At 45.3% G+C, this 25805-nt stretch overlaps 1 pseudogene across 1 annotated transcript in view; it reads right to left on the reverse strand.

Moving 5' to 3' along the window:
- Window positions 1–25805, reverse strand: part of LOC308157845 (piwi-like protein 2) — a 111257-nt pseudogene that overhangs the window by 25255 nt on the left and 60197 nt on the right. The window contains exons 6-7 of the transcript in view: window positions 1309–1401; window positions 641–781 (exon numbers count right to left, since the gene is read on the reverse strand). The product of the transcript in view is annotated as a piwi-like protein 2 (transcript). The remainder of the gene's footprint in view (window positions 1–640; window positions 782–1308; window positions 1402–25805) is intronic.

Raw genomic sequence — 25805 nt, forward strand, 5'->3', positions numbered from 1 at the left:
CGAAAATATTTCCAATTACCCAAGGGGGGCCTGATTGAAAAAGTTTGGGAACCGCTGATTTAGGCCTAGACAGAGTTCCTACAAGTCAAATTTAAGACCTTTTTAGAGACCTCTTTAAATAGAATTTTAGACCTATTCGCAACACCATATGATCGCTTTTTGTCATCCTCGAGGTGATGAAATTAGGGATTTCACTGCCATACAGACAAAAAAGGAAGCGAATTTGATTTTTTTTTGCTTCCAGCTTGATTAATTTCTGCATAAATAGATGTGGTCGGACTGATTTCCTTGCAGGATCTCATTTTTAAGACTTAGTACCTCATTTTTAGACCGAATAACTGAATAACTAACTTTGTTGGATTTTAGACTTTAAGGCTTTTTAAGACCAGCGCGGTAACCCTGAATAAGGCATTACGCTTTATAGATTCTAGAAAGGTTGTGGAGTACAGCTTTTTGTGCTTGGTGAACAGACAGTTACAGGTAACGACAGAGAAACAGTAGAGTGACAGAAGAGAGAGAATGACAGAAGGGCCAGAGAGTAAGGAGGTTGTGTGTGTGTGTGTGTGTGTGTGTGTGTGTGTGTGTGTGTGTGTGTGTGTGTGTGTGTGTGTGTGTGTGTGTGTGTGTGTGGAGGTCTCACCACCAGGATGTCCTGGCTGACGTCCAGCCCCTAGCGAGCCAGCTCTGTCTGGGCTTCCTGGTTAGTGTTGATGTGCTTCAGGAGCTGCTTCAGTGAATGGGTGTACTGCTCAGCGTTCACGTTGATGTGCATGGTCAGGTCCTAGGTACACAAAAGCAAGGCCGAGTTACTGTTACCGTCAATGACTGTGTTAAGAACAGGGCTTCATACAGGAACAGTAGCTGGAAATTGTCTGAGACATTTTTGTTGTGGAAAAGATGACATACCTTTTGAGACTCAAAATCAATATATTTGAAAAATACTGGGGAAAAATTGAACATTTATATGAAACGTGACATCTTCTAATTTAATACCCATTCAGAATATATTACCAGTAACATGTTTATTGAAACACCTCCGGACTTTCTTATTTTCTCCCTTTTTTCTTACTTTTCTTTTTCTTTTCCTTTTCACTTTTTTACCCCTCTGTTGAGGGGCCATGCTTTGTTTCTTTACCCTTTGTTTTACCATTTAAGATGGAGATATGATGTTCTGTCCATGTCTATGCTGAAACCCAATAAAAACTCAAGTGATAAAAAAAAGAAAAAAAAGAACAGGGCTTCATGAACGGTGGAGGTCAAGGGACACCACCCCAGGCGGAGCCTGAGTGGCTGACACGACGACTTTACCTTCATGGCCCGGAAGTCCTTTCTCATCCTGTCAGGGATCCCCGTCATGAAGGACAGTTCGGGCAGGAGGAGGATCTCGCCGGTTATGACTTGCTGTAAGACACATAGGTTCCCGTAACATTATCTAGCACCAGTGGTGTAGTCTAGTTTTTTTCTAGTGGGTATACTGTGATTTTCCCCCCTCCCAGCCTCATATCGTTCATTCCGGAACGCCATATAAATAAATCTGCGCTCTCTGTCTAACGTTATATATCTAACATTACATGTATAAGGCTGATCTGTGCATGATAGTGCTGCATTTTTACATATTTCAGGTCGCATTTCTCCCCCCCCGTTGATGATATGACGCTATAGTCAGTCCCAGTGGTCCAAAAGTCAAGTGAGTCATAACACAGACGGGGTGAATTTTATGAATGAAAGTGTGAAAGTTCTGTCACAAAACGCTGTTACGTATCCTCACACATTTTTAAGTGGGTATACGGAAATCCTTGGCCTTTCCTATAGTGCTATAGTGGGTATACGGCGTAGTCCTGCGTATCACGAAGACTACACCACTGTCTAGGACAGGGGTCGGCAATAGGCGGCCCGTGGGCCATTGCTGGCCCGTCACCAATAATATTTGGCCCAGCAGATTATTTTGAGAATCCACTTCTTTTTTTTTTTCTTTTTTTTTTACAATATCGGACCGACAGTCCCACACCGCGCCTATACTGTCCGAATAGAGAATGCTTATTGTACTTTTATTCATGTTGAGAGTGAATGACACAGGGACAGACAATCAGGCAGCGGGGTGCACCGAAGTTAATGAGTCACCTCAGAGTGAATCATAAGCAGGTGGACAAGGCGTGGTGCTGAAATAGCCCATCAGCTCATTAAATCATTCAAACGTAATGTTTACGTATGTGACTGCAACACACATATGAACAGTAACAAAGCAAATTCTGTTTAATTTTCTGAAAAACATTGACAACAAAATCGTTGCAAAAGTGGTGGTAGGCCTATGCTCCTAAAACGACAGAGCAAACGCGCTATTAGGGATAATAAGTACAATGAGCCATAAGCCATTCATTCAAAATATACAAAATACAAATAGGTTATTAAATACAATAACGACAGGCTGGGTACTCACTTAATGTGAAAAGTGGCATCTCCCATCGGTCACTATTTGCTTGATATCTGGTGATATTGACGTCACTTTAATCCGCAGGCAGTTTATTTTTATTTTTTATGCATCTATCGATTCCTCTCGTGCGTCTTTATCACATTCATTGAGGAAAAGGATGACTCGCATGTATAGAAAGGGAACATTGTGAGCAGGGAAGATGTGAGTCTCACACAACGGCTTTGCATTGATGAAACCAGGTAGGATGAACGTATAGTTCGCTGTCCATTCCTCTTTAAATGCCCTGTTTTCACCGTCAACTTTCCTCTTTAGACCTTTGGAGAGTGACATTATGTATCTCTTGCTAGTTAGTAGGTTAAATGTTTAGCTAACTTCACCCGACACGCAAACAACCAATCCAATAATAAATAATGTGACCTTGTCTGGAGGAGGGGGGAATCATTCAGAATAAAAGTATGTTAAATAATTATTAGAATAAGTTAGGCTGCGATACATCGTCAGTCCACACATTTATTATTCAAAACTATGGAAAAGGGTGAAACTACGTTTCAACGTTGTTGAGAATCACAACACAAACTCGCTAGTCAAGCCTAATACTGCAACGAAATGGATTGGACTGCTACCTAGTTAATTATAACACTACTTTACATTGTTAGCAGTTGACTAGCGATGTGTACATTTCTCGAAAGAAAAGTCAAAGCATTAGAACGTGTCACATTTTTTAACAATCAATTACTTTAATTACAAATTATCCTTTGATTATGTTCGGGCCCGCCATCTAGTGGCTACATTTTTGGGGGGCCCGAGGCCAAACCTAATTGCCGACCCCTGGTCTAAACTAAAGCCTTGTTTCTCTCAACCAAACCCTCAGGGAAAGGCTTACTCCAAACCCCAAGATCAGATCAAGCCCCGGACAGGAAAAGACATTGCACGTGTGACCTTTGACCTGTACAGACTGAACCCCAAGGACCTCTTTGGTTCTCTGAGCGTGAAGGCCACCTTCAGGGGCTGGTATTCAGTCAGTGCAGACTTCAAATGCCTTGGGCCCAAGAAAACCGTCAGGTGAGCAGAGGATATGGTGTGACTTTGTGCGTGTAAGGGGGGGGGGGGGGGGGGTATTGATTTTTTTTTTTTTTTTACTAATTACTGCCTGTATATTCAACTGATTCACTCACGTTCTTCCTCTCTCAGAGAAGCCCTCCGTGTTGCCTCCACCCTCCTCCAAGCAGCTGGTCATATTATGATCAGCGCTGCTTCTGTGATTCGCCGGATCATCGAGGGGGCGGAGTCCTGGCAGCCCCAGCCGGCAGGCTCTATGGAGTACTGGAATTAGGGGAGTGTCTAACCCTAACCCTCTGTGATTGGCTAATCACTCATCAGGTCGAATGAGAATAGAAGATAAGATGTGGAGCTGATCACAACATGTACTTGTGCCAATCGTGGCAACCTTCTGTTCGAGTAATATTTTGAATACTAAGAGTATAATATGTACAATGAGTATGATAAGCTTAACACATTATGCTGCTGGTGTATAATGTAAAATGTAGAAAAGTTGGTTGTACAAATTAGAATACAAATATGTTTGATGTATATAATCCTCTTTTTCTATCAATTGTACCATGTTAATAAACACAGTGATGATATAATGTGTGATGGACAAAGATGGCATTTTTAAATTACATTCATCTCCTACTCTCTTATATACATGATTTCATCTGTGTAGTTCATCTGTTGACAATGATGCAGCTCACAAAATATAAATGAGGAGAAATAGTTGCAGAACAAAAGAAAAAACAGTTTATTCATTAAGAAAAGAGAAAGAACATGTGAGTCTGGAGGCAATAGAGTGAATGAAGATTAAAACAATGAATGAACAGTGAATGAAGATTAAAACAATGAAGATAGATAGATAGATAGATAGATAGATTGACACCACTCCTCAACAAACAGGTATGGTATAAAGAACAGCAACAAAAGGTGCATTAAAAAGTTGAGGACCACTCACATGGAGTTGTGAGACACAATACAATTCATAGCAATATAAATTAAAGGCTGAGGCCTTCCTCGGCCGGGGGCCTGGCTTGGACGGACTTGTGCTCTGGGGCTTTTTCTTCTTCTGGGGCCCTGGTTTGGAGGTGGAGACAGGAGGAGGAGGTGGAGGAGGAGGAGGAGGAGGTGGAGGTGGAGGAGGAGGAGGAGGTGGAGGAGGAGGAGGAGGAGGTGGAGGAGGAGGAGGAGGAGGAGGCAGTTTGACAGTTTGTGCTTGTTGTTGTTGTTGACATCCTCCCTCCTGAGGACAACTCGCCCCTCCAGCATCTTTTCCTTCGCCACCTCCTCCCTTTCTGCCTCCTTTCCCTTCCCCCCCTCCGCCGATTGCGTCGGGGGGTGGAATGGAGTGCAGCAGTTTGCTGCGCACCTCGCGTATCTCCTCGCCGTCCCAGCTGATGCCGAAGCGGAGGCTCCGGACCATGAACCACACTCGGACCTGGTCGGGGTGCAGGGAGCAGCTCTGGGCGAGCACGGCCGTCTCCGTCAGGGTCAGGTAGGGGAACACGTTGAAGGCCTCCACCAGCTTCTCTGTGCCCTCCAGCTCCTGGGTCTGCTCTGAGCGCGCCCACAACAGCTGACCGTTCCAGACGAGAGGCAGACACACCATGTGGTTTTCGTTGAGGCTGAATGCGGCGGTGGGGGCGGAGGCGGAACTACACCCCCCGGATACTTCAGATGTTACCCCCTTGTGACCCTCAGCAGGCTCTGGAGGAGAGGAGAGAGTTTTATCAGGGGTGGAGGCCAGGCGTGGTCTTTGAGCAGCGGGAGGTCTGGGTGTAAAGACTAGGCCTGCTGTCTCAGTCTTGTCCGAGGGATGGACAACCCCTGGTGGATGGTGGTCCATCTTCCTGTGCCTGGTCATTACAGAACTCCTATGAGGGTGTAAAAGAGAACAAATAAATTATCTCTCATCAACACACAAATTGGGACTGTGTTTGGTATAATGCTGAGCACCCCCCCCCCCCCACCATCCTATGGTCATAATGCAGATAAATTAATTAACAAAATGTGTTAATCTGTTGCTGCAAGGGTTTGCGATGGCAATCAGGCTCCACAGCTGAACTAAAAACAACAACAACAACAACAACAACAACAAAAACATGCTAAATGGAATTAGACTATCTAGCCACTGTAGCTACCTAGCTAGTTATGATGATATATATGACTTACTGTAGCTACCTAGCTAGTTATGATGATATATATTACTACCTAGCTAGTTATGATGATATATATGACTTACTGTAGCTACCTAGCTAGTTATGATGATATATATTACTACCTAGCTAGTTATGATGATATATATGACTACCTAGCTAGTTATGATGATATATATGACTACCTAGCTAGTTATGATGATATATATTACTACCTAGCTAGTTATGATGATATATATGACTACCTAGGTAGTTATGATGATATATATGACTACCTAGCTAGTTATGATGATATATATTACCTAGCTAGTTACACATTATTGTCTGGGGGCTGTTGTTATTGATAGAGTGTGAGAAGGCTGTTGACTAGCTAGACTGGTGAAGCCGGGGTGAAGTACCTGGTATGAGAGGTTGCCAGTACATAAAACAGGTATGTAAAGTCACCAAGAAGGTAAACCTATTGAGAACCAGATGTATATAAATATTAAGTGTTAGTTGATAGTTTTGTAGGGGTATTGTTAACCACTGAGGGGTGTATTCTGTCGAACTTTGCATGTCCGCTAGCATTGATGCTAGTAGCATGCTAATTTGCGTTGAGGGGGAGAGTGGTGATTTGCGCCAGTGTTAAGTGTTTCTTTTGTTTCGTTTTGGCTCCTGGGCTCATTGGGTTTAATTTGTGAATCAGTATGTATGTATGTATGTAATACAAGTATAAGCTCACTTCAGTTACTGTTGGTAAGTGTAGCCTAGTTTTGTTTATATATGACTTACCCGTGAACGGAGTAGCCTAAATGTAGTGGCTTGGCTAACACAAAGCTAGCTAATCGTTAGCCTCATAGCTAACGAATGTTAGCTGGCTAATAATGATGGAAAACGTTGCACAAGAGATGTGAATGTTGTTATGTTCAATAATGGAGACTGAACTCAGAGCTTCAAGTTGGAACGTGTACTCCATTTAATCAAACACGAGTGTAACACAAAACGTAATACGGCACATGTCGTAAAGCCCAAACTGTCGTAAACACAGACGTAACATTTCCCCCCCCCTCACACAACCTAGGTGTGATACTCAGTCATGTAATCACGCAAGTGCTCGGGCCTGTTGCGTGCTCGAACCAGACGTGGCTCTGGTGCAGCCACAGCCACTGGTGGCGGCTCCACGCCTTGGGGCTGAGCCTGGTAGGCCGGGGTTGCTGCTTCATCCAACCGTGCGGCTGGCAAGACTGTGGAAGAGGCCACACTCAGCGCTGGGCCAGGGGGAGGCTGCACCTTACGCAGGCGGGTAGCATGCCAGCGAGTGCCGTCGGCGAGCCTAAACGAGGCCGGGCCAAGCTGTTTGCTGACCTGGACAGGGTCAGACCAAAACGACTGGAGTTTGTTGTCCCGATGAGGTCGTCGGATCCTGACCCAGTCCGACACAGCGATGACAGGTGGCCTAGCACGTCTGGCCCTGTCGAAACGATCCTTCATCAAGCGCTGGTGTTTGGTGACTGTGGCTTGAACTGGATGGACCGGGGGCTGAGCTAGTGTAGGGCGGAGCCTATCGAGAGGCAGCTGGAGCTCCCGCCCCAGCATGAGGGAGGCTGGGGAGACTCCTGTAGTGGCGTGTCGCGTGGCCCGATAATGCAACAGCGTCTGGAGGAGGCTGGTGGTGAGCGTGCACCCTTGTGCCAGGTGGGCCCTGATGCCATTCTTCAGTGTTTGGTTCAGCCGTTCCACCCCCCCGTTCGCAGCAGGGTGGTAGAACGCAGTGCGGATGTGGTGGATCTCTTTACCCACTAAATAGGAGGACAGTTCATGGGAAACCATTTGAGGACCGTTGTCAGTCGTGATCCTCTTGGGCAGGCCCCAACGCGCAAACAGAGCGTCGAGAATGTCGATCAGCACCTTTGCTGTGACCGAGCCCACAGGTGTCACCTCTGGCCACTTAGAGTGGAGGTCGTAGGTCACAACGAGAAAACGCTGGTGATGTGGTACCCCATGCAGCTCGCCGCAGATATCCAGTTGCAGGTGTTCCCAGGGTTGAGATGGCCAGTCCAACGGCTGCATGGGCGGGGGTGGAGCTGGAGCCCTGGTCTTACCACTAAGGAGACAGGCAGTGCAATCCTTGACCAGGGTTTCGAGTTCCCTGTTGATGCCTGGCCACCACACAACCTCACGACAGCGCTGTTTGAGCCTGACTATGCCCAGGTGACCCTCGTGCGCCATAGCAAGGATACGCGCCCGAAGGACACCTGGGACCACAGTGCAGAACCCGCGAGCGACACAGGTGTCATTCCAAACCGACAACTCCTCCCTGATCCTGGAGTAAGTGAGTAGCTCGTCAGTTACTCTTACCGGCCACCCTTGCGTGATGTAGGTTGAGAGTGTAGAGAGGGTGGGGTCATCGGCTGAGGCATCCCGGAGCTCCTTCAGCGACACCGTCTCCTGAAGGGGTGTGTGGAGGAGCTGGACGAGGTCATGCTCAGCCTGGTCCAGTCCGGGGGTCAAGGTTGGGGCTGTGGGTGGGCTGGGGATTGCGCGTGATAGCAAGTCGGCTACCACGTTGTCTCGTCCTGGCGTGAACTGTAGCCGATAGTTGTACTGTTGCAGGCGGTCGGCCCAGCGGTGGAGGCGGAGTGGCTTGTGACCGGTGCCAGACGTGGCCAGGAGGGTGATGAGGGCCTGGTGGTCTGTCCTCAGTGTGAATAACCGTCCATAGAGGTACATGTGCCAGCGCTCACATGCCCAGAGGCATGCTAGGGCCTCCCGCTCCCCCACCGAGTACTTCTGTTCCGTGGGGCTGAGAGCACGGGAGGCGAAGGCGATCGGTCTCTCCACCCCCCCTTGCAGCTGGGACATCACCGCACCAATGGCTGTGGCAGAGGCGTCGTACGTGACAAGAGTGGGGCTGGCCAGGTCGAAATGCGCCAGGACCGGTGGCGAGGTGAGTTGGGCCTTCAGGAGGCGTACGGCGTCTGAGCAGGCAGACGTCCAGAGCCAGGGCTCGTCATGCTTCAACAGCTTCCGCAGCGGTGTGGTTGTGGCCGAGTACTGTGGCAGGAAACGGAGGTAGTACGCCGTCATGCCTAGAAAGGAGGCCACCTGAGCGGCTGTGGTGGGCTCCGGGACATGATGGATGGCCTCGGTGTTCGAGTGCAGCGGGTACGTGCCATCAGCTGAGAGGCGGAACCCCACAAAGTCGATGGCTGGGGCGGCGAATACACACTTCTCACCATTGAGTGTCAGGTGATGCTTGGCCAATGCACTGAACACACTGTGGAGACGCTCGTCGTGGCTCTCGACAGTGGCCCCGTGAACCACGATGTCATCAAGATAGATGGCCACACCTGGGATCCCAGCGAAGATGGAGGCCATGATCTTTTGGAAGCAGCTGGGGGCGGAGCTTAAACCGAAAGCCATGCGTTTGTAGCGGAAAACCCCTCTGTGAGTGATGAACGCTGTGAGGTTGCGGCTCTCGGGGTGTAGTGGCACTTGGAGGTAACCCTGACGGAGGTCCAGTTTAGAGAACACGCTGGACCCGTAGAACTGGGCGGTGAGCTCCTCTATCGTTGGCAGGGGGTATTTGTCAGGGATGATGGCCTTGTTTACCGCTCTCAGATCCACGCAGATGCGCAGCCCCCCAGACTTCTTCTTCGCCACCACCAGGTTGGAGATCCAAGGCGATGCATTCACCTGCTCAATGATGTCGCTATCGAGCATGCTCTGTAGTTGAGAGGAGATGTCATCGCGGAGAGCCAGGGGGGAGCGGCGGAGGGGCTGTATAACAGGCATCACTGTAGGATCTAACAGAGGCTGGTGGGCAAAAGTGTCGAGGCAGCCTACACCGCTGAACAGCGCAGGCCACTGTTGCTGCCAGGGGATGGAAACGGTGTGAATCTCTGAGCCAGCTGTGTCTAGCAGGGTGAAACCGAGGGCGTTGAACAGGTCGAGGCCTAACAGGTTGGTCCCGTGGCGTGCAACATTGAACCTGAAAGCCGGCAGTGTCCTCTCCCCGTACTTCACAGGCAGCTGAAAAGAGCCCACAATGTCAATCTTAGAGTTGGCATAGCCACGCAGGGTGGTGGAGGGCAACCCCAGGGGCACATGGGAGAAGAACTGTGTATAGGTCGTCAAGTTCACAAGGGACACTGTGGCTCCAGTGTCTAGGAGGAGCGGCAGAGTGACATCACCAACCATCAACGAGCATGTTTTGAATGGCGCTCGTCCTGAGCTGACATTATGAATGACTGTGGTAGGTGACTGGGAAGCACTAGCTGGGGCAGACTTACAGACTTTGTGAAAATGGTTTAGTTTCCCGCAGTTGGAGCAGGTTTTACCACGGGCTGGGCATGTCTGAGCTCTTGAATTGTGTGCAGAAGAGCCGCAATTCCCACACGGCTGGTGTGGCTGGTCGCGTGACCGAGAGGCCAGTAAAATGCTCTCCCCGCCGCTGGTTGCACTCACGTGGAGGAGGGGCACCTGTAGGCTGTGCGCGCCCTCTGCCGGTGAGCTGGGAGAGGCTGAAAAACTAACTGCACATTCTAAAGCTGTTTCAACCTGGGCCGCCATGTTCAGAGCTGTTGATAATGTAAGTTCATCATTTTCCAGTAACAGTTTTTCCCTAATCTTGTCACAGTTCGTGTGTAAGATGAGTTGGTCTCTTATCATTTCATTCTGTAATGCCCCGAACTTGCATAAGCTCGCCAAGCCCCGCAGATCAGCCACATACTGTGTCACTGTCTCACCTGTTCGTTGGTGTCTTCGACTGAATATGACGCGGCGGAGAAGAGCGCTTTGTGGAGGGGCGAAGTGTTCCTTCAATAGTTCCACAGCGTCTGTGTATCTCGCCGCGGTGCCGAGAGTTCCAAACACGCGCTGACCCTCCGTTCCCAGGCAGTGCCGCAGCAGCGCGCATTTCCTCTTGTCTGATATGTCCTCCAAACCGGCGGCTAGGATATACGTTTCGAAAGAGGAAATCCAGCGGCCCCACGGAATCGGTGGTTCTGCCGGGACTGCTAGGAAAGGAGGGGGTGTTTGTAGAGAACAATCAGCCATCCTCGTCGCCAATGTTATGTTCAATAATGGAGACTGAACTGAACGGCAGGCAGGGGCTTAGGCAGGAGGGGGTAGTCGGCAGGCAGGCAGGGGCTCAGGCAGGAGGAGTAGTGGTTAGGCAGGCAGGGGCTTCGGCAGGAGGAGTAGTCGTTAGGCAGGCAGGGGCTTCGGCAGGAGGAGTAGTCGTTAGGCAGGCAGGAGGGTAGGCAGGGCAGGCAGGCAGGCAGGAGTGGACTGGTGGAGGAGAGAAAACAAACAACGGTGAAAAAACTTATAAAACGACTGGGAAAAATAAACAAGTAATTTCGGATCTATACACACTGGAGACAAAACGAGGGAGCGAGACGACTAACCACAGGGGATCAGATTGATCAAGCATCAGACGGCAGGTTGTGGGGCCTTTTATGCAGGTCTCTCCTCCTTAGATTGTAAGGTGGAAACGAGTGGAGCCGAAGCGGGATCCACAACAAGAAGTTTATTTCATGCAAAAAACCTTTGAAGCGGTTTGAAAGTACCAGTAGGCTACCAGATACGATGTTGTATAAACATCTTTTATTTGATTTGATTTATTGACAAAAAAAATACAATACATCGGCCAAGCAATGATCCTACTTGTGATTGTCAGGGATAGAGCGATAAAGTCTGTGACTTGGTCGAAACCCACCTGTTTACGCAGGCGTATCCCTGTTGATTTACTGTTCCCGTGCTGCTCTGCTACTAGCTATGTTTTATACTGTATATTTCTATGTATTTTGTAACTGTTTTTAAATTTGTTGTTGTACGGCGACCTTGAGTGCCATGAAAGGCGCCTTATAAAATAAATGTATTATTATTATTATTATTATTATTATTACTTGTTTCCGTCGCTGTGCCTGGTGTTAGAGACTTGCTACGTGCTCGCGTGAACACAGGTTCTTCCATCAGCGCTCGCCTCCCGCTTCGACTGTAGACTCAAGTTAACGCGCGTGCAGAAAGATGCCACGAAACTCATGTCCGGTAGCTTTCTTTCAAGGAATTAAAAAAAAAAAAGTCCCTTAAAACAATTGTTATTTCTCGCCGTGAGAAATAGAGGTGCGGCGTGAGAACTGGTTGAAATGCGTGAGTCTCACGGCCAAAGCGTGTTTGACACTATTTTACATACCATGGAACTATAGACACTTTCTCGTCACAATAATAACGACCAATTTGAACCAACTTGCTCTGTTAGAACACTCAGCAATTATATTTGCTAACGTTTCAACTTGCTTACTTTCCATCTGCAGACATCTCACCCTGCAAAAACTCACTTGGGCACAATCTTGTACGCGAAGTATGGAGATAGGTTTGGCTATGCGAGACTACTGGCGGACTAACGTTACCAACGAGCCTATGGGCTTGCCACTCGCCAGATTCGGGTTGGATGCATTTAAAAAAGCGGATATTTTAGCCTACTTGTCAGATGTTTGGTGTCTATGTCCGTAATAATTCCTCTTTCTTGGGGAGGCGGGGGGTTCCGTTGGGGGGGCTGTCACAGGCTCCAAACAGCATACCGGAGGAAGTTATGTCTACTGTGGAGCGCTTCACAATTCTCAATTTGCCTACAGAGCTAACAGGTCCACGGAGGATGCCATCGCCACAACTCTCCACTCTACCCTGTCCCACCTGGAGAGAGGAGGGCAGGGAGGTAGAGTGGAGCTACGCACGGCTGCTCTTCGTGGACTTCAGCTCAGCATTTAACACCATCCTACCCGACAGATTGGTGCCCAAACTCCTAGACCTCGGACTAGACCACCTCCTCTGCCGGTGGTCCAAGGACTTCCTGTCTGACCGCCCCCAGAGGGTCAGGATAGGCCCCCACACCTCCACAGCCATCAGCCTCAGCACCGGATCCCCCCAGGGCTGTGTGCTGAGTCCCCTATTCTATTCCATCTACACCCACGACTTCATCGCCGTCCACCCCATTAACGCCATCATCAAGTTCGCTGACGACACCACCGTGGTGGGCTGCATCTCCGAAGGTGACGAGGCTGCGTACCGCAACGAGGTGGAGCAGCTGTCAGTCCTGTGCAAAGCAACCTGCAGCTGAACAAGCTAAAGACCCAGGAGATGATTGTGGACTACAGGAGGAAGAAGACCGTCATACAGCCCCTGTACATCGATGGAGGCTGCGTGGAGAGAGTCTCAGTCTTCAGATTCCTGGGCGTCCACCTGGAGGATGACCTGACCTGGAGAACCAACACCACGGCGATCGTCAAGAAGGCACAGCAGAGACTCTACTTCCTGAGAATACTCAGAAACTACCACCTCAGACAAGACCTGCTTGTGTCCTTCTACCGCTGCTCCGTGGAAAGCATCCTCACGTACTGCATTTGCGTGTGGTTCCTCTCTCCCCTCCCTGGAAGAACTGTACAACTCCCGATGTCTCAACAAGGCAGTCAAAATCCTCAAGGACCCACACCACCCTGGCTACAAACACTTCATACGGCTGCACTCAGGCAGGCGCTTCAGTATCATGCCTTATGTCTATTTATGTCTCATTCTTGTTTTTTATTATCTTAGGACTGTGTTTGATTGTTAGAACCTAGGGCTTGCATTTAAATGTTGTTGCACCTGTTACAATGACAATAAAGATAATTCATTCTTTCATTCACTCTATAATCGCACAATCAGGGTAGTGTGTGGTGGCACCTTTGTTTTTATTAAACTTCCTTAAACTTATTCCCTTGTCCCAGTGTATCTGCTCCGGTGATCCCTGGCACATTATGAGGTCTGAGGTCACCACTTAACTATTCACCAGAACACTTTATGATGTTGTATATGGTATCATTGTAATCCTTGACCTTCAAAACATGGGGGTAGACATCATTTGTTCAGTGTTATCATGTTTGGTTAAGGAGATATGAAGCAAAATACACAATTCGGCTATGGCGGAAAGGAAAATGCCCTTGTAATGCCCAAATGTAATTTGTCCTAGATGCATACTTAACACATTGCACAGCAAGGCAGGCTGGCACCCGAACCTCCGTCTGGCGTTGGCCATTGGCCTTCCTCCTCACTGACCCATGGGCTGTCGGGTCATGATAGTTTGACAGGGCCATCACTACCTTGGTGTCCTGCCAGACGCAGAACGTCAACTCGTCCCGCTGCGCCACCTTGAACTCGTGCTTGTTCATGCCAACCTGCTTTGTGAGCTCCTTGCTCTTGGGGAGGTCCTTCCTGTTGGCACGCACCGTTCCACAAGCTTGCACCCCCCTGGCCTTGAGGTCCACCATCAATTTCACACTGGTGTAAAAGTCCATGTATACAGTTAGACCCGAAATAACGTGTTGCCAGGTCTGACACTATCTGGTGAGCCAGGTCTTTCTCCGTCTTACCCTGAATGGCCCCCGTGTACACCTGAAAATTGGTGACGTGCCTGTTTTGCTCTCCGCCATGACCCACACCTTTATTCCCCACTTCACAGGCTTCATGGGGAGGTACTGCCCGGAAGCCCAGGTGTCCCTTGTACCTCACCATGGACTCATCCACGGTCACGAAGCCATTGACCTCATAGAGCACCTGGAATCTGACCAGGAGGATCCACTGAAAGATATATCTGACAATGCATATGATATATGTGACGTGACGTCATCGAAGTGCGAAACGGGCGCAAAGTGCGAATGCCTTAAAGCTGCGTTCAAAGTTTTTCAATGCAAAAAATCTGATTTACTTTTTTTGTAATAAGAAGCAACTTGGCCAGTTGTGAAGTACCCACTCGTTATTTTTTCGAGCAGTTTTCATTTAATTAAATACGTGTAATAAGTCTTCAAAATAAGCTTGTTTTATGAGATGAGTTTGAGAAGCTTGGGGGCGGGAACATGAGCCCAGCTAACAACAACAATCGGTGTGAATGGCTGTGAGCTCAATCGACGTAGCCAATAGCTGGGCGAGGGGGAGGGATAAAAAGCCACATGCAGGAAGCAGCGCGCTTTTGTTTACACCAGAATGTTTTCGACCAGACTCTAAGAAGGTAAGATCTTCTATGTATGTACATGCCTTTGTTAGTTAAGTTAGTTGTTAGTTACTAGTTGAAACCAGTGTGTTCGTGTATTTAGACATTTCTTTATTATTACCCACGAGCAACTAACTGAAACCAGTTCAGTCTGTAAGCTAAAGATTGTTAGCATGTTAGCATTGTAGCTCGGTATTCTGTCTATGTTGTAAATACGGTTAGTAACTTAGTATGTCTACGTTGTAAAAGTTGTAAGACTCATGTTCAGTGTGTAATACTGGAATACTGTAACATGTCAAGTGTAATAGATTACAGAAATGTTAAAAGTTTAAAAACATGTGCTTTCTTTGTTAGAACCGAGCTAGCCGCTAGTTGGCTAATGCCAAACACACTACTCTGATGATTTTCAATACATGTAATGTTTTTCTTCTCTTCCTCTTTTTTCTATTATGACCTTCTCCCTTCGGTCCACTGACCCTCATCTACTACCTGGAGTTACTATGGAAGTATGGAGTTGGACAAACATACTTAGTGCTACAGTATGCTTAGTGCTAGCATACAGTGCTAAACTGCTGCCGTCCAATGTCACCAAAACCTCCGTCTGGCGTCTCTACAATGATGCTCTGCAAACATCTGGTATGTAAAATGTGTGTGTGGGACTACAATCCAAGATTACAGAAATGTAACATAATGTAAAATATGTTACATTGTGTTAAATATGCTAAAACAACTTTTTAAAATGACTTGACTGATGGCTGTGTTAACAGCCAGGCCCTGTGTGTACACTGTGATAGCCATGCTAATGTGCAAACAGTTTTGATTTTGCACAACAGGTGAGAATAACTTCATCCTATGACACTGTTGATTTGGTTGATTGAATTTCATTTACCCACACACACACCTCTGTGATGTTACTTTTCACTGCATCTAATCTTTTTCTTATCTTCCTCTTTTGCCTCTCTTTCTTAGGTCCACTACCCCTCTGACCCTCATCAACCAGGGCCCATGTACTTTCTGACTCCACGCAAGTGCAGCATCTTTGGTGTCTCCTGCGAAGGGATGCCTAAGCAGGTGAACTACCTCATCGATGAAGGGATGTCATCGAGTAAGGGCAGCAACGCAGTCATCAATTACCTGCATCACTTCTTCGAGAAGTATGGAGTTGGAGAAACATACGTGGACCTGAACTGTGACAACTGCAGTGTCCAAAACAAGAACAAAGTCAATCTTTGACTGGCAGGCGCGTCTCTTCATCATGTAAATGAGAATAATAAAACACTTCCTCAACCAATCAGGGCTTCGCTTCTTTTGTTGTGTTACGTTTTAAATGGGTAATGAAGAAGATAAAGATGATAAGATTAAAAGCAATCATTGCATTGGCAGTCCAGTTATTGTTGTCATTGTTTCTATGGTATTCTATGGTATATCGTCTATGGTATATCGTCGTCTATCTGTACAGTATAGTACAGTGGATTGTGTACATAGCCTTTATTTATGTAAACCAGCTCCTTCCCTTCTTGTGATTTTTTTTAAAGTTTTTTTTTTTTTCCCTTTCCTAACACCAGGGGAGCCACCCCTCCTAAATTTCGTTGTTTGGTACCTGTACTGTAGCAATGACAATAAAGTCCATTCATTCATTCATTCATATATATATATATATTAGTGTTGAAGCTCGTCCACTGTGCAAAGGTAATTATTGACAAGCAAAACAACAAAACAAGTAGAAGAGCTCATATAACTCCTATTTTAGAGACTCTACACTGGCTTCCTGTTAAGTTCAAGAATAGATTTCAAGATCCTTCTGCTTGTTTATAAAGCTCTCACTGGCACAGCACACGTATATCTGAGAGACCTTGTGCTAGCATATCAGCCCAATAGAGCTCTCAGGTCTTCTGCTAGCATATCAGCCCAATAGAGCTCTCAGGTCTTCTGACACTGGTTTTCTCTGTGTACCACATGTACAAAAGAATCAAATCAAATCAAATTTTATTTGTATAGCGCATGTCTTACAAGATGCAACTCAATGCGCTTAGAAAAGAAGAGATTTGGTGAGGCTGCATTCTCATTTTATGCACCCAGATTGTGGAATGCACTGCCAGTTTACTTTAGGGATGCAACCTCAGCACATTATGTTCAAGTCAAGACTAAAAACCCTTCTTTTTAATATTGCCTTTAAATGACTAACTAATTAAATTATTATTATATAATGATTGGAGCACTTTGAGCTGCAACGTTTGCAGGAAAAGCAATATACAAATAAAAAGTAATTATTATTATTATTATTATTATTATTATTATTATTATATGACTCAAGGAAGTTGAGAGAGGGAGGGCACGATAGCGCTACTGGTAAACACCTCACACACACACACACACACACACACACACACAAACACACACACACACACACCACACACACACACACACAAACACACACACACACACCACACACACACACACACACACACACACACAAACACACACACACACACACACACCACACACACACACACACACACACACACACACACACACACACACACACACAGAGACACAGAGAGGGGGTCAGCATCATGGTTAAGAGAGAGAAAGCGAGGGAAACATTATTGAAAAAAACGACTCAAGGAAGTTGCGAGTTTCGTCTGACTCAAGGAAGAGATTCAGAAATGTGTAAAATGTCTAGTATGCACAGCACAGGACTTCCTCATTCTGGGAGGGCACGGGAGCGCTACTGGAAAACACCTCACACACCTCTCACACACACACACACGCACACACACACGCCATACCTGTCAACCCTCCCGTTTTTTTTAATTTTTTTTAATTTAATTTTATTTAACCTTTATTTAACCAGGCAAACATGTAAGAACAAATTCTTATTTACAAATGCAGCCTGACCAAAAAGCAATGGCTCTTTGGGGGGGGGGGGGGGGGGGGGGGAGCTAGAAATAAAACAAGGTTAAATAATTTACAACAACAAAACACTGGCAAATACAGATGCATTAAAATACTAACAGTCAGAGAAAGGGGAGAGAGAAGGAGGAGGTAGGGGTGAGGAAGAGCGGAGGTGAGGGATAGCGGGGGTAGTGGAGCAGGGGTACTTAAAATTAGGCAGTGATGGGTTATGGGATGGGTGAGAGACGGTGATCAGCAGGTGCATTGATCGATTATGGTTCGATGCAGGATTTGTTTGAAAGCAGTGAGTGAGGTGAGGGCGGTGAGTTTGAGGGTGTTCTGTAAGGTGTTCCAGTCGTGTGCTGCAGCGAACTGGAAAGCGCTGCGACCGACAACGGTACGGGCTTTGGGGATGGTGAGTCGGACAAGATCACTGGATCTTAGAACGATGACGGGGCGGTGAGAGAGGTGAAGAAGGGATGAGAGGTAGAAAGGTGTTTTGCAAAGTATGGTTCTGTAGATAAGATGAAGCCAGTGACAGAGCCGTCTGCTGTGAAGAGATGTCCAGTCTACAAGGGTGTACAGGTCACAGTGGTGAGTTGTGAAAGGCGCACCAGTGGCAAAACGAATGGCGGAGTGATGGAGTGTGTCGAGTTTCCTTTTTTTTTGTGATCAAATGTTTCTTTATTTTCTTTTAAAACAAACATAATGACAAAACAAGACAATAAGGCCACATCCTGCAATCAACGCCCCCAACAGCCCATACAAGTGTGTGTGTCTGAGTGAATAGACACACAGTGGTTGATGAATTACCTCATAGATCCTGACTGTTATCAATGCGTTCCTTTGATCAGAAGTGTACGGAATCCCCACTAACCAGTCAGAATTGTTCATCATGCGGTCACTCTTTGACTGGCAGGCGCGTCTCTTCATCATGTAAATGAGAATAATAAAACACTTCCTCAACCAATCAGGGCTTCGCTTCTTTTGTTGTGTTACGTTTTAAATGGGTAATGAAGAAGATAAAGATGATAAGATTAAAAGCAATCATTGCATTGGCAGTCCAGTTATTGTTGTCATTGTTTCTATGGTATATCGTCGTCTATCTGTACAGTATAGTACAGTGGATAGTGTACATAGCCTTTATTTATGTAAACCAGCTCCTTCCCTTCTTGTGATTTTTTTTAAAGTTTTTTTTTTTCCCCTTTCCTAACACCAGGGGGGCCACCCCCTCCTAAATTTCGTTGTTTGGTACCTGTACTGTAGCAATGACAATAAAGTCCATTCATTCATTCATTCATATATATATATTAGTGTTGAAGCTCGTCCACTGTGCAAAGGTAATTATTGACAAGCAAAACAACAAAACAAGTAGAAGAGCTCATATAACTCCTATTTTAGAGACTCTACACTGGCTTCCTGTTAAGTTCAAGAATAGATTTCAAGATCCTTCTGCTTGTTTATAAAGCTCTCACTGGCACAGCACACGTATATCTGAGAGACCTTGTGCTAGCATATCAGCCCAATAGAGCTCTCAGGTCTTCTGACACTGGTTTTCTCTGTGTACCACATGTACAAAAGAATCAAATCAAATCAAATCAAATGTTATTTGTATAGCGCATTTCTTACAAGATGCAACTCAATGCGCTTAGAAAAGAAGAGATTTGGTGAGGCTGCATTCTCATTTTATGCACCCAGATTGTGGAATGCACTGCCAGTTTACTTTAGGGATACAACCTCAGCAAATATGTTCAAGTCAAGACTAAAAACCCTTCTTTTTAATATTGCCTTTAAATGACTAACTAATTAAATTATTATTATATAATGATTGGAGCACTTTGAGCTGCAACGTTTGCAGGAAAAGCAATATACAAATATAAAGTTATTATTATTATTATTATTATTATTATTATTATTATTATTATTATATGACTCAAGAAAGTTGAGAGAGGGAGGGCACGATAGCGCTACTGGTAAACACCTCACACACCTCACACACACACACACACACACAAACACACACACACACACACAAACACACACACACACACCACACACACACACACACACACAAACACACACACACACCACACACACACACACACACACCACAAACACACACACACACACACACACACACACACACACACAGAGAGAGGGGGTCAACATCATGGTTAAGAGAGAGAAAGCGAGGGAAACATTATCGAAAAAAACTACTCAAGGAAGTTGCGAGTTTCGTCTGACTCAAGGAAGAGATTCAGAAATGTGTAAAATGTCTAGTATGCACAGCACAGGACTTCCTCATTCTGGGAGGGCACGGGAGCGCTACTGGAAAACACCTCACACACCTCTCACACACACACACACGCACACACACACGCCATACCTGTCAACCCTCCCGTTTTTTTTAATTTTTAATTTTATTTAACCTTTATTTAACCAGGCAAACATGTAAGAACAAATTCTTATTTACAAATGCAGCCTGACCAAAAAGCAATGGCTCTTTGGGGGGGGGGGGGGGGGGGGGGGGAGCTAGAAATAAAACAAGGTTAAATAATTTACAACAATAAAACACTGGCAAATACAGATGCATTAAAATTGAACGATGACGGGGCGGTGAGAGAGGTGCAGAAGGGATGAGAGGTAGAAAGGTGTTTGAAACATTGGAAAAACAATACTAGCTACCGTCGCTTAACCTGTCAGACAAATGGGACAATTGAATGTTATTATAAAACTACCAGCGAGCTATATGAACTCATACTGAATGATGTTACGTATGGATACAGAGTCAGACCATCTGTCACAGCCATGTTTCGCTCTCGTCTCTACACTGCGTGGCTGTACGCAGGCGCAGCATCATGAGCGCGACAACCGGAACCGGAAATATTTCCGGCTTCATATTATCGGCTCTATATCGGCTAAAATGTATAAAACCGATAAATATTTAATAACATTAATTTCCCAATATCGGGCCGATAAATATCGGCGCCGATAATATCGTGCATCCCTAGAAAAAACTAAGCACATAGTGATATGGAACTGGACTGGCCTGGAAGGACAACACAAAAGGCACCATCAAGAGGGCACAACAGCGGCTATACACCCTGAGATGCCTCAGGAAAGAACACAACAAGCAGGAGATACTGGTGGCCTTCTATCACGGCGCAGTGGAGAGCATCCTCACCTACGGCATCTGCAACTGGTTCCACAGCTGCACAACAGCGGAGAGAAACGCGCTACAGAGAGTCGTGAGAACAGCACAGAAGATCACCGGCGCCCCCCTCCCCTCTCTGGAGGAGCTGTACAACACACGCTGTCTCAGGAGGGCCTCCAAGATCTCCAGGGACCCGACCCACCCTGGGCACGTACACTTTGTCAGGCTGCCCTCGAACAGGAGGTACAGGACCCCGGCCGCTAAGACAAACAGACTGAAGGACTGCTTCTACCACAGGGCCGTCAAGGCCCTGAACACAGAAAAGGCCTAAGTTCTGGGCTCAGGACAGTCCGGACGGATTGTATGGCAGCTAGTGCTGAGGCACAAACATGTACATTTCAAGCCTGCAAACTGTGACACTTTAAAATAACGTGAAAAAATACTTTTGTGCAATATGACAACCCTAGTTGACTATCTGTGCAGTATAGTACAGTGGATTGTGTACATAGCCTTTATTGATGTAAACCAGCTCCTTACCTTCTTGTGATTTTATGCTTTTTCTAAAAAAAAAAAAAAAAAAAAAGTTTTCCTTTCCTAACACCAGGGGAGCCACCCCTCCTAAATTTCGTTGTTTGGTACCTGTACTGTAGCAATGACAAATAAAGTCCATTCCATTCCATTCTATTCCATAATTACATTGGAGTCAGATTATAAATATTAGACATGTTTTGCTATCAACAAAACATAGCCAAAAGTCTCTGCCAAACATTCATGTGAAAACTGATATTATTATATTTGCTCTACAGCCTGAGTCAGTTCAACCATTCTTCCTGTTCTAAAATGGTCATTGTATTCCTGCTATTTGTATGCAATAAAACGAATGTCACCCCATTATTCTATCCAGACTGTTTGAGAGTCTAGTTTCCTCCTTGTAGCTACAGTATCAGTGCACCCAGGTGGCAGGCTGCAGGTTATGATGTTGTCCACATGAGGGCGCTGGTGATCCCACTGCTTTTCCATTCCATGGAGTGGAATGTTACTGTGCTGCTACACAGCTGGATACATTCATCAATAATAGGAGGCCTTTCATATAAATAAAAACATTGGAAAATATAACCGTTTTTTATACTGCTGCTGAAACAATTCGGAGTGCCAGATGTGTGATAGTTTCAACCACTGAATAGGAAATATTCTCATGAAGTTCTGGATTCGCCAATTCGCTTTGTGTTGTGCTGACGACAATTGACCACCAGATGGCGCCGTGCCTAGTGTTTCTGCTATATGGCCGTGATGATAGCGCACTCACGTGTTCATACATTAGTATTGCAGTGTATCAGATGAGTGCTACGTAAACACATTTAAACAGTATTGTTCATTCAATGTACATTGTTTTGATCTCAATCATTTTAAATAAATAATGTTAACTCATTCATAAAGACAAGTGTAGTGAATCCAGAACCTGAGATAAGGAGATCAGCGAGAGAGAGAAAGCCTGTGTGAGTGTAAAGTCTGTACTAGTAGGATCTACCAATGCTCACTCAGCTACGCAACAGTTTGCCAAACACTAGTGATGCATGGTGGTGTAATTATTTTTGCCCAGTGCAAGTCATGTATGCCTATAGTATCACTCTTTCTGCCCATTGATTAATTTGTATAAATGTTGTTTAGTTTGAGGAAGTGCACGGGGGCGTGACACAGATGATTGAATGAGTGAGAGGAAACCACAGACACCTGTGGCAGAGTTGGCTGTGTGTTTGGAGAGCGTGCGACAATGACGTATTACTATCTTGTTATTTAAGTTTGGACTATTGTTTGACGTTTAGCAATTCCGGGTTTTTGTTTCAGTTTAAAGGGTTAGCCGGTATGTTATTTTTCATTCATGATGAACGTGTAAACGACGACCAAAACTGAACCAGAGGATTGTTCTCCACATGGCCGCCAGCAGGACTGAGTCCGCATGTGCAACGCGTCAACCCAACTCATCTTAGGGTTAGGTTTGTCATGTGTAGCGAGAGAGGGAAGGGGTGGTGTTTTGTTTGACTAGTTTGTTTATAATCTGTTACCAGAAATTGTTTCTTTTGTTCATAGCTGTGGGGTTAGTGTGTTGATGGACCCCTGTTTTCTCTTTTCTTCCCCACGGGAGAAGGGCTAGGTAAGATACCCTGGGGTATACATTACATCACGTAGATAACCGCTGTCTAAAAACATTAGGTGTCACGGCCCGTAGTTCTGTAGCAGGTAGTTTAGGTTCCGGGTAGGTTAGTTAGTATGTGATATAGGTAGGTCAGAGGTGTAGGGAAGAATTCATAGCTTTCATGTGACGTCACAGCATAGTGGAAACGCCCACCTGACGGGCAAAAGGCACTGCCTGTGAAGTTGCAGAGCACCAGGAAACACAGTAGCATTGGTTAGAAAACAATCATGCCAGATAGTTGCTGTGCAATCGGGTGTACAAACCGGCGAGGAGATAGGCCTGAGTTGTGTCTTTATAGGATACCGAGTGAAAAAGAAAATAAAGAGAGGAGAAATGTGTGGATTAATGCCATCAAACGAAGTGTACCGGGAGCGGGACAGAAAGAATGGGTGCCATCAAAGCACACACGTCTGTGCAGCGAACATTTCATCAAAGGTAAGTTAGCTAAAGTAATGTTAATATAATTAGCTACAATTGCAAAGCATTTAGCCATTATCTGTACATAGCTAACGTTCATCATTTCTGCATGGTTTGTTTAGGTGGCTTGCCAAAAGGTTGCTAACGTTAGCATTAGCTACTAATGCCGTAACGTTATTATCGCCTTGATTCATACTGCGAACCACACTGGAAATAAGTCCCGAACTTTGTCGTGACGTCCCTAACAAATGACTTTACTGTGATGTATAATGCATTTGTTGAATCAAATCAAATCATACCTGTTCACAGCTGCAAGCAGGGCATATGTTATGGCACCTATGTGGGAGCAAACTTCTCCTAATCCTGCCATGCAGACAGTGACCAAATCGGATTAATCCGTCTTTTTCCACAGCAACCCATGCAGTCAGTGGTGGAGCATTGAGGCAGTAGGAATGGTTCACCTGACACGGACAGAGGTTTTGTTTAGATTTCATTTCATCAATGTCAGCCCTGTCACCAGCTGTAAACATCTGTGATCAACGTAACTATCTACCAAAATTAGAGCTATCTAGCACAAGAGAGTAATTTAGCTGTGTAACGTTAGATTAGACAACGTAGCATAACCAAAGGCAAACGTTAGGTACCTTCGCTTTGACAAGAGGCTAGAGCTAGCTTACCACTGACCGTAACGTAACGTTAGCTAGCATACCGATAGCATTGGCTAATTTAACGTCACTCACCTTGGCTTTGACGATGAAGAAATTCTTCACTTTCCACACGCCAGCATTAGTTACCCAACCAGATTGGAAATATTTGTAGCTTTCGGTGCTTTTAAAAGCCTTCATCCTAGCTGCGGTATATGGGGATGGATTCTCCACCAGATATATCCAGATGTCACCGAACACGAGATCACAGGCAGGGACTTAGCTGCATTTAGTGGTTCAAACACAGCCGCGGGGGCTAAATATGGGTCGCAAGTGCCCAATATGTGTAGCTTTTCCGTGTATCTTGCTAGTTCTTCATGGGTGAGGTGGTCTAAATAGTCGGCAGCCGGTAAATTGCGTCCACTCGCCATGTTGCGCGATGTTGCTATGATCCTTTTTGCCCGTCAGGTTGGTGGTTGCTAGGGAAGAAACCACGTGACTGAAAGCTATGAATAGGGCTGTGTTTTGTTGTGACACCGTTCTCATGGTCCTTCTCCTACCCTTTGTTAATCCCTGGTTGTTTTTGTGTCATTGTTAATGTTATATGACTGTTGTCAGTAATATATATATGGGGGTGGCTGTGGCTCAGGAGGTAGAGTCGATGTCTAATGATCGCAAGGTTGGAAAATCGAAAAATTAGAGGCCGTTGTAAAGCGCTTTGGAATAAGGCGCTATATAAGTGCAGTCCATTTACCAGTCCATATGATAAGATTAATGAATTTAAGCCTAACATGTATTGCCATCATTGTATTTATTTATATGTATTATGTTATTTATTCATTATGCCATAATTGTATTACTATTTATTCATTATGCCATTATTATTGTATTTATTGTTATCATTATCAACCATCATCACCATTAGGCATCAGCTAATACTATGGGAGGAATTTGTTACATTGTGAGAAATATGCACGGGGCGACCCCATTGGATGCCAAGTCCAACACCAACCACTTGGCCATCAGAGCTATACCTAGACATGTATTGTTTCTTTTGTAAGATTCTTGACATGTGAAAGGGACATGGAATTACACGAAAATGGTTTGAAAGGAAATCCCAAAGGATTCATGAGTAGTTTCTTAAAAATGAGATCCTGCAAGGAAATCAGTCCGACCACATATTTACGCGGAAATTAATCAAGCTGGAACCAAAACAATGCCAAATCGCCTTGTAGCACCCTATAATGTAATAATTTCGTGATAATGTAATAACGCCTGCTAATGTAATAAAATGTCCACTTAACTCCATCGAAAATGTAATAAAACCCAATAATGTAATAATTTACCAATAATGTAATAAAATAACCGGACTGATATTGTAATAACATTTTTACTGATAATGTATTACCTTATTACATTATTGGGAATTTATTACACTTTCAGGTGGGTCATTTAAAAAAAAAAAAAAATGATAATGTAATACTTGACAGATAATGTAATACTATGTTCATTTTCAATCCAGAGTTCTACATTTTATTTTTTAAGAATCTAATACTTGTATACACTGGATTTAAGAATCTAAGAATCTTATTTACACTGGATTTGAAATAACAGAATGACTACTGGTTAAATGACAGACTTGCATAATGTGGAGGTCGGGATGAGTCTTGCCAAGGAAAACTCACTTGACTCCAGTCCAGTTTTTATTACTGCAGTTTGCGAAATAAAGATATTTGGCCACACTAGGTTTTGCGGGGAGCATTAAAAAGTGAAATCTCACGAAACCGAGCGTTCTACGGGTCTGTCGCGGTAAACATGATCTCATAACTTATGATTATTAAAACGGACATTGACAAAATA

This window comes from Nansenia antarctica (assembly GCF_963989245.1).
Source record: "Nansenia antarctica genome assembly, chromosome: 5".
Classification (NCBI taxonomy): domain Eukaryota; kingdom Metazoa; phylum Chordata; class Actinopteri; order Argentiniformes; family Microstomatidae; genus Nansenia; species Nansenia antarctica.